Source organism: Miscanthus floridulus, unplaced genomic scaffold (assembly GCF_019320115.1).
Source record: "Miscanthus floridulus cultivar M001 unplaced genomic scaffold, ASM1932011v1 os_1001_1, whole genome shotgun sequence".
Lineage (NCBI taxonomy): Eukaryota > Viridiplantae > Streptophyta > Magnoliopsida > Poales > Poaceae > Miscanthus > Miscanthus floridulus.
Genome location: NW_027097454.1, coordinates 36,006 through 44,156, shown reverse-complemented (window position 1 = coordinate 44,156; position 8,151 = coordinate 36,006). Strand labels below are relative to the sequence as shown.

The window sequence follows — 8,151 nt, the reverse complement described above, 5'->3', positions numbered from 1 at the left end:
ACTAAAGGTGCACAACTCATTCATTGACTTGACTTGCGATACTATCGTCCTCATTATACCAGGGGTAACAATCCTAAGACTCATCTTCAGATTATGAAAGAAGGTGGTGAGGAACAATTCTAAAAGCATATCAAACCAAGGAGTGAAGATGAGAACAATGACTTTAAAATAAGCACCAAGGTAGAGTTGAATAGCCAGGGTAGAGATATAGTAGAGAAGAAAATATCAAGGTTCATAGAGCGAAGGTTTTTGTAGCAACTTCTAAACCTTAAAACGACCAATTTCTATTAGGCTTTCGTCCTACAGTCAGCATTGCTCTGATACTATCTTGTAGCACCCAGTTTTAAGGACAAAACTAAATACACACCATATATGAGCCTAGGAAGTCAAATATCACATATAGCTACAAATAAAGATAATATCAATAGACAATGCTTAATGTATAACATACTTAGTATAAAGGACATAACCTTAGATAGCAAACAACGGAAAGACAACTCCGATTTTTGGGTGAAGACTTCAATTCTATAGGGACAACTGACTGGTTGATCACAAGCCTAATTTCTCCAAACTCTAGCAATCTGGTACCCATCCAGAATTTTTCCAAAGATTTAAAAAGTAAAGCAAGCATAAATACATGTCGTACTCAATAAATATAACATAGGGTTCAAGAGGCTGACACTGGTTAACTACGATTAGCTTTTAATGGTCATAATTTTAGCATAGGAGTAGCACAAGTTTATCACAAGCCCATATAAACACATGATCATGTAAACATGAATAATGAATAGCATAAACATTAATTATTAGTGAGCATCTTCATCATCAGTATCATCTATGTTCATCATATATTTCATAAATATTCCAAGGCCGCTCTTGACCGTGAGCACGGCTGGTATACCAGTTTTACACTCTGCAGATGTTGTACACTTTTACTGTAAGTCATGATTTACCCTTTCGCCCAAGGTGATCAGCCTCTTGACCCACTACCAAGAAAGGTTGGCAGGGTTCACTATGAAGCCTTTCAAAGGTTCGTCTAACAAGTTAGGGCCATTAGATTCATTCGGTAAATAGATGTAGAGCCCCTCTTCCCGATGGCACAATAATGCGTAGCTAATACACAAGGGGACAGAGGCCGCACTATACCCGATTCGGCAAACCATTCTTACTCCAATAAAGGTAACCACTAACAAGCTAGAAAAGGTCCTCATACTGAGCTAAAGCCAGAGCCATGTGACCCTCACAGTTGTATTGTAAGTCCTAGATGATCACTTATAGATAAGTCTTTAGGGAGTGGAATCTAGAGCACCATAAAAATAACCCAATGCTCTAGCCCCCTTGTTCCATGTTGCTAAAAAGCATCTTTTAGTGTTTATTACATATACCATTAGTTAAGTTACAAGATCATAGCTTTAGTTGAGCACTAGCATCATACTACCCAATGCAATACCCCATAAGTATCAAGGTACAGGGTAACAAAGTATTAGAAAATTCTTAGTGGTAGTCAAGGTTGACACATACAGTATGAATTAAATGATTAAAGGTGTATGGGACAACAAGGAAGATCCCATGCTATACTTTCCTTCAACTTAGATCCTTCTTCTATTGATTCATAGCCTCCAAAGAACTGCTTCTTGATCACCACGTAAAACTCACCGACCGGACAAGATCATTAAGCACCTCACAAGCATCCAAACAAACATGCATAGCATTCAAACATAACTATATTAGAATAATACACCAATCAGTGAAAAAGAATTTGAAATCAAATCTACGCTTTGCTATGGTCATAGATGCGAAAAGCACGCTAATCGGAGCTATGGTGAAAAGGATACATCTACCGATAGATTTGCTTCGAAAAGAAACTATATGCTTTATTTATTTTAGCTATATAAAACATGTAAAAGATACTTCAGAGAAATACCTTAATTGAGTTAAGTCAAATTATACTTGATTTAGAAAAACAAGGTAAAACGAATCATATAATTGACCAAGGTGAAAAGCCTAAGTTACTTTTAATTATAAAAATCCAATTGCATAATCGTTATTCAGGTTAGGCGTTAAACCATAAAATTCTAGAGCTGTTGACATGGAAAACATTGATACTAATGCGTAGATTATGTCATTACGAATCTAACGCAACTTGACCGGGTCAAAACGGAGTTAAAACAAAGACTTTATAGCTAAAACAAGATTAGTGGCAAAACTGTAAATAGATGAAAGCGTATTTTGGATCTAACAAAAATAACTACATTTTCAAAAGAAGAAAACGTATTTTGAATCTAACAGAGGGTTTTTACGCTTTCTGAAAGACAAAACGTATTCTGAATCTACTAGAAAGAAACTACGCTTTCGGAATAGGAAAACGTATTCTGGAAGTGCGCCATGGACCGTGTGTTATATTACGTGAAACAGCAGGGGCTCTATTGCAAATAAACCCGATGAAGGGGTACAGGCGATCTTGGACCGTTGGATTGAATTTGGATGGCCTAAATTAGAAAGGAGGGGAGAGAGAGTCACCGGCCGAAGAAGAAAACCGGCGCGGCGGAGCTCCATTACCGGTGGCGAGAAGCTCCCCGGAGCGCTTGGTTTGGGACCTAGAGGCCACGGTTTAACGATCCGAGATCACAGGGAATAAGAGGAGAAGACAACAAACTCACCTAGGGCCTTCTTGCGGTCGATGGCGGGTCTACGACGTCGGGCAGTGCGGCGGCGACGGCGAGATGAGGAGAAAAATCTAATTTACTACACGAGAGATTTCTCAAACTAGGGGCTCCCCTTACGGTAGTTTTGGTGTGCTTTGCCCAAGAGGTTGGTACATATTTATAGGGACAAAAACTCCCTATATCTACATCAACTAGCAATATGGTACTAATTAATGTTGCACCCTTTATATTTACTAATGGACCTAAATAATCATTAAAGCCAACTAGTAAATAAATGTATGGGCCTTTGAGATTTATTAGGATTATTGCACATGGACTTTGAGAGTTGGTTGGAAAATGAGATATATTATTTATTTTCAGAATTAATTAATGTCACGAATAAAATAATTCTAGAAAAGTCCAGAATTGATATTTAAGCCACGAAAAATACTCCGAGACCTCCGAAAATTTGGCGAAAATTCCCAAAGACACTTTGGAACATGATGAACCCAAATAGAGTATTTGGAGCTCATGAAAAAATTATTGGGAACTTAGAACATAAAGATTAAGGTGAAGGAGATAAGAATTAAATTTCAGAAAGAAGCTGGAAAATTCCTAGAGATAGATATTCGTCTCCTAAATGTATGTAAAAATATTTTGCACATAGAAACACAAGGTGCGACCGACATGAATGCAACAAACATGTTTCTACTTTAAGATAAATTTTAATCTAATGAAAAATTGTTATTTCTCCATGTTTTCATGAGCATAAAAATACAAAATTAAATCATTTGAGCTCTATTTCAAGAGAAGCAAATTTTAGGGTGTAACAAACATAGGCTTGCAACATGCATTTTTTATCCTTCTTCTTCCGTATGACGTAGCACAAGCGGGGGATGGGCAGGTGAAGGGCAGCTCCATCATGGCCCCTTCTGGAGGCGAGCGGAGGGGCAGGCGGGGAAAGGCCACCGACGAGCATTGGTTGGGATGCGGGCTGCCACCGTCGCAGGCGAGGGGAGGAGATGGCGGGGATAGGCCGGGTGGTAGGGGCCGGTCATAGGCACATGCAACTGCTGGCGAGCTCTGGCCGGACGAGGGATAGGAAGAAGGGACCGGCGGCAGGCACAGCGACTGGTGGCGGGCGGAGACGCCCTAGGGGATGAGCGGGATGGAGGCGCCGCGGGAGTGGAATGATCGGGTAGTTTTTTTTCTTTTTTTTGGTGGGAGCACGTCGGGATGGGAGTATGGATCTGAGAAAGCTCATCCCTCCAAGTCATTTCTAAATCGCCCATCTTAATATCTGAAACAAGATAACAACAAGCTTCCAAGAAGCAGCGAATAGCAGAGGTGTTGGCACAAGCAAACACTACATAATTTTGCAAGGATCATGTTGAAATATGATAACTGACTATATCATTACATTATGGGCTCAACTTGAGGACTATATAGGTTCTACTCTTCTAGACAAACAGAACGCATGATGTCTAGGAACATACAAATCTGAAACGGCGCACCTAGTGCCAGAACGCCCAGCTTCAGGGGCACGTCCGGTCGTACCTCGGGTCCGTCCGTGTGCCACCCCCCCCACGCACGCCCCGCGCACGAAACCACGCCCGCCCCCTGCTCGGAACAGTACGATTCGTTTCGATCCTAACCAAAACAACAGAGCACATAGCGCCTCAGGCCCGTCCGACTCGAGCGTCACTCGCCAGTCGCGGCGCCCTGTCCCATGCTCGCACGCGGCCCAACCTCCCGCCGCGCCGCCATCCCGTCGCACCGCCCATCCTCCGCCATCCCATCATGCCGCCCATCCCCCGCCGCGCCCTGCTAGGTGTGTCGCATCCTCACCACGCTCCCATTAGAAGTATTACTTGTTTGCAACATCAGAACAAGTCTACTGTAACATCAGAACAAAACGATAGCAATAAAGCTACCGCAATGCGAGATACAAGATCAGAAAAAGAAACTAATGCAACAAATAAATATTACTTGTTGCAACACCAGAACAGGCTACTACAACAAACAGAACAAAGCGCATTGCAAAAAAGCAACATTAGAAAAAAAGACTAACGCAACAAAGAAAAATTACTTGTTGCAACAGCAAAATAAGGCTACTGCAACAATAGACACAAAGCACAATACGAGATGCAACATCAGAAAAAAGAGACTAATTTAACAAAAAATATTACTTGTTGCAACAGCAAAACAAGGCTACTGCAACAATAAAAACAAAGCGCAAATGCGAGATGCAACATCAGAAAAAAGACTAATGCAACAAAGAAACATTACTTGTTACAACAACAAAACAAGGCTACTGAACAGAGCTCGTCGGAACCCTCAGATCCAGAGCGGGAGGAGGAGAGCTTAGATCCAAAGGAGGAATAGGAGGAGGGCTCAGATCTAGAGGAGGAACGACCTACCTCGTCGGAGCCGTCATCGTCGTCCTCGTCTCCTGTGGAGAGAGCGAGAGCAAGGTCACTGGGAGCGCGGGGTGGCATGGAGGTCGTGGGGGAGGGATGGATGGATGGAGGGAGCACGACCGGGCAGAGGCGGCAGCGAGCTCGCACGCGGCTCGAGTGAGCGGGATGAGAACGAGTGCGTGCGAGAGGGCAGGGAAGAGCGAGCAGGTGCGTCTGTTCCCATCCGCTGGGGGTCATGGGTTGGATGGGAGCGAGGGGTCACGGCCGCTCGAGTTGTTCCTGTGTGGGTCTGTCCGGATGGGACGGATGCCCACACAGTATCAATATCGAAAAGGAAAACCCATAAGGGTTTGTTCGGTTGTTTAGGATCGAGGGCATGGATTTTTAGTAGATGACTCGGCGGGCCATCAGAGCGAGACTTCTTTGGTAAAAAAAGAACTTGAATAACTTTGTTTTTATGAAGGAGTCATCATTTTCTATCTGGAAGGCTATGTCATTTACAACCCCGACGTATTTCGGATGCTTGAAGGCCCCGCTCACCCAAAGTGATTTATAAACATTCTTCTTTCTCGATGGTGATCGGTCATGGTATCCATAACGTTGCATCTTTTTTGGCCAAATCTTGATTTCGTTTTGCTTCTCCTGGTCGATCGACTCGACTCTTTTCCCTGCCCCCCGGCCTCTCACTTTGTTTTGTTCTTCCTCTGTACCCTCGCTTGAATGAAGACACCCGATCGGCTTATTGACCGAAAGTAAGGATAAGTAGAAGAAGCAGCGAGATAAAGCAAACAGGATGTAGGTTTTGGAAAGAAGGAACAATCCTAGTCCGAAGGCAAGGACAGAAACAATAATATTCGTTGTTGGCCAATGCCAATATCAACAACCAGATCTTTGAGAATCGATGGAGCTTCCCCACTCTTAGTTTGCTTTACAGGCCCACCACCTAGTAATTAGTCAGCGGATCCTTCCCCGATACAAGACAAGAAGGGTTATCCTATTAACTAGAGCAGAGCAACTAGTGTCTTCTTCCTCGACTGTCCTCTATCTAAGGGATAGCGAATAGGATCTTAGAATGCATCCTAAGAAATGCTTAAATAATAATGATAGTTTAGTTCCATATATCATCTCGATAAGGTCTACTTCCATACACCATAGTAAGTAAGGGGCTAGCCTGATATATCTTTGGAAGTGTAAGTGTTTAGTAATGCCCTCCTACGATAAAGAATTAGTAAATGAAAGTGTATAGAATGGTTCACTAATTTGTATAACCTTGAGAAGCTGGAATTGTTCCAACATAGGACGTGAGGACTAGGATTTAGATAATCATATAACATATTAAGTTCAGAAACATAGAGCGAATACAGGAAATCAGCCTAAGTATACTACTCATTGAAGGAGACTTTTTTCTTTACATGTATATAGTTGCACTGAGATTCAGATACAGATGTGCGTCCATAGTTTCTCAAACAATCTGATGGCTTACTCATCAACCAATATATTACATAAACATGGCTGTGCATTGGCACTAATTTCAAACAGAGTATTCATCTAAGTGGAATTCTTGTGTCCATTTCAGACTTCCTGAAGGTCATATTTCTGGTGTTACCTGTCGTATGACAGATAACCTTTGTCACTCAGCATATACACACACACACAATCCATGAACACAGTTAGATCAGTAGATTAGATATAAAACACAAAATGACAGAAACAAATTACGTACCCCAAAATAAAACCATGTTTACTTTGAAGCTGCTACACAGCAAGGCAACATATGTTTTCTGGAATGCTATGGGACTCGATCATAGTAGAAACTTGAACACAAGCGACTCGACCTCACATTGGACATGACAAACTGAACTCAGTACCCAAACCCGCCCATACCCTTACTGCCCACCACGGAGGCGCAGAACAAGGTGGAGCGTAGACTCCTTCTGGATGTTGTAGTCCGCCAGGGTGCTGCCGTCCTCAAGCTGCTTACCAGCAAATATCAGGCGCTGCTGGTCCGGCGGGATGCCCTCATTATCCTGGATCTTTGCCTTCACATTGTCGATCGTGTCAGAAGACTCAACCTCCAGGGTGATGGTCTTGCCAGTCAGTGTCTTCACAAAAATCTGCATACCACCATGGTGGCGGAGCACCAAGTGGAGGGTGGACTCCTTCTGAATGTTGTAGTCAGCAAGAGTGCGGCCATCCTCAAGTTGCTTTCCAGCAAAGATGAGGTGCTGCTGGTCTGCCCTCGTCTTGAATTTTTGCCTTTACGTTATCGATCGTATCAGAAGACTCAACTTCAAGTGTGATGGTCTTCCCAGTCAGAGTCTTGACAAAGATCTGCATGCCTCCCCTTAGCCTGAGCACAAGGTGAAGGGTGGACTCTTTTTTAATGTTGTAGTCAGCCAAGGTGCGGCCATCCTCGAGCTGCTTCCTAGCAAAGATGAGGCGCTGTTGGTCTGGGGGAATGCCCTCGTTGTCTTGAATCTTGGCCTTCACATTGTCAATCGTCTCTGAGGACTCGACCTCCAGTGTGATGGTCTTTCCAGTCAGGGTCTTCACAAAGATCTGCATCCCATCCCTGAGCTTGAGAACAAGGTGGAGGGTGGACTCCTTCTGGATGTTATAGTCAGCGAGTGTCCTCCCATCCTTGAGCTGCTTGCCTACAAAGATCAGGCGTTGCTGATCCGGCGGGATTCCCTCCTTGTCTTGGATCTTTGCCTTGACATTGTCAATTGTGTCCGAGGACTCCACCTCGAGGGTGATGGTCTTGCCAGTGAGGGTCTTCACAAAGATCTGCATCTGCAGAGACAAATATCACATGGTAAGCTACCATAAAGAGATTTGCACAGGAAAACCTAGTGCTTAGAAAAGAATGATTCAAATCTCAACTATGAAACAGAGGTACCAACAAACAAAAAACACAAACATATAGATTATATATATGAACCACGAGAATTAGAACAAACAACACCTCATGCATACCAACTGCCAATATGCTAGTTACATTTATAATTTAGATAACAACTCCACATACACAAGCAGAAAATATAGAGACGGGATTGAACATTTATAATCATAAAAAGTGGCAAGTG

The 8,151-nt window shown here is 43.0% G+C and overlaps 1 pseudogene; it reads right to left on the bottom strand.

Annotated features, from left to right (window-relative positions):
• Window positions 1-6,624: 6,624 nt before the first annotated feature.
• On the bottom strand, window positions 6,625-7,858 carry LOC136533578 (polyubiquitin-like; annotated as a pseudogene).
• Between the last annotated feature and the right edge of the window lie 293 nt (window positions 7,859-8,151).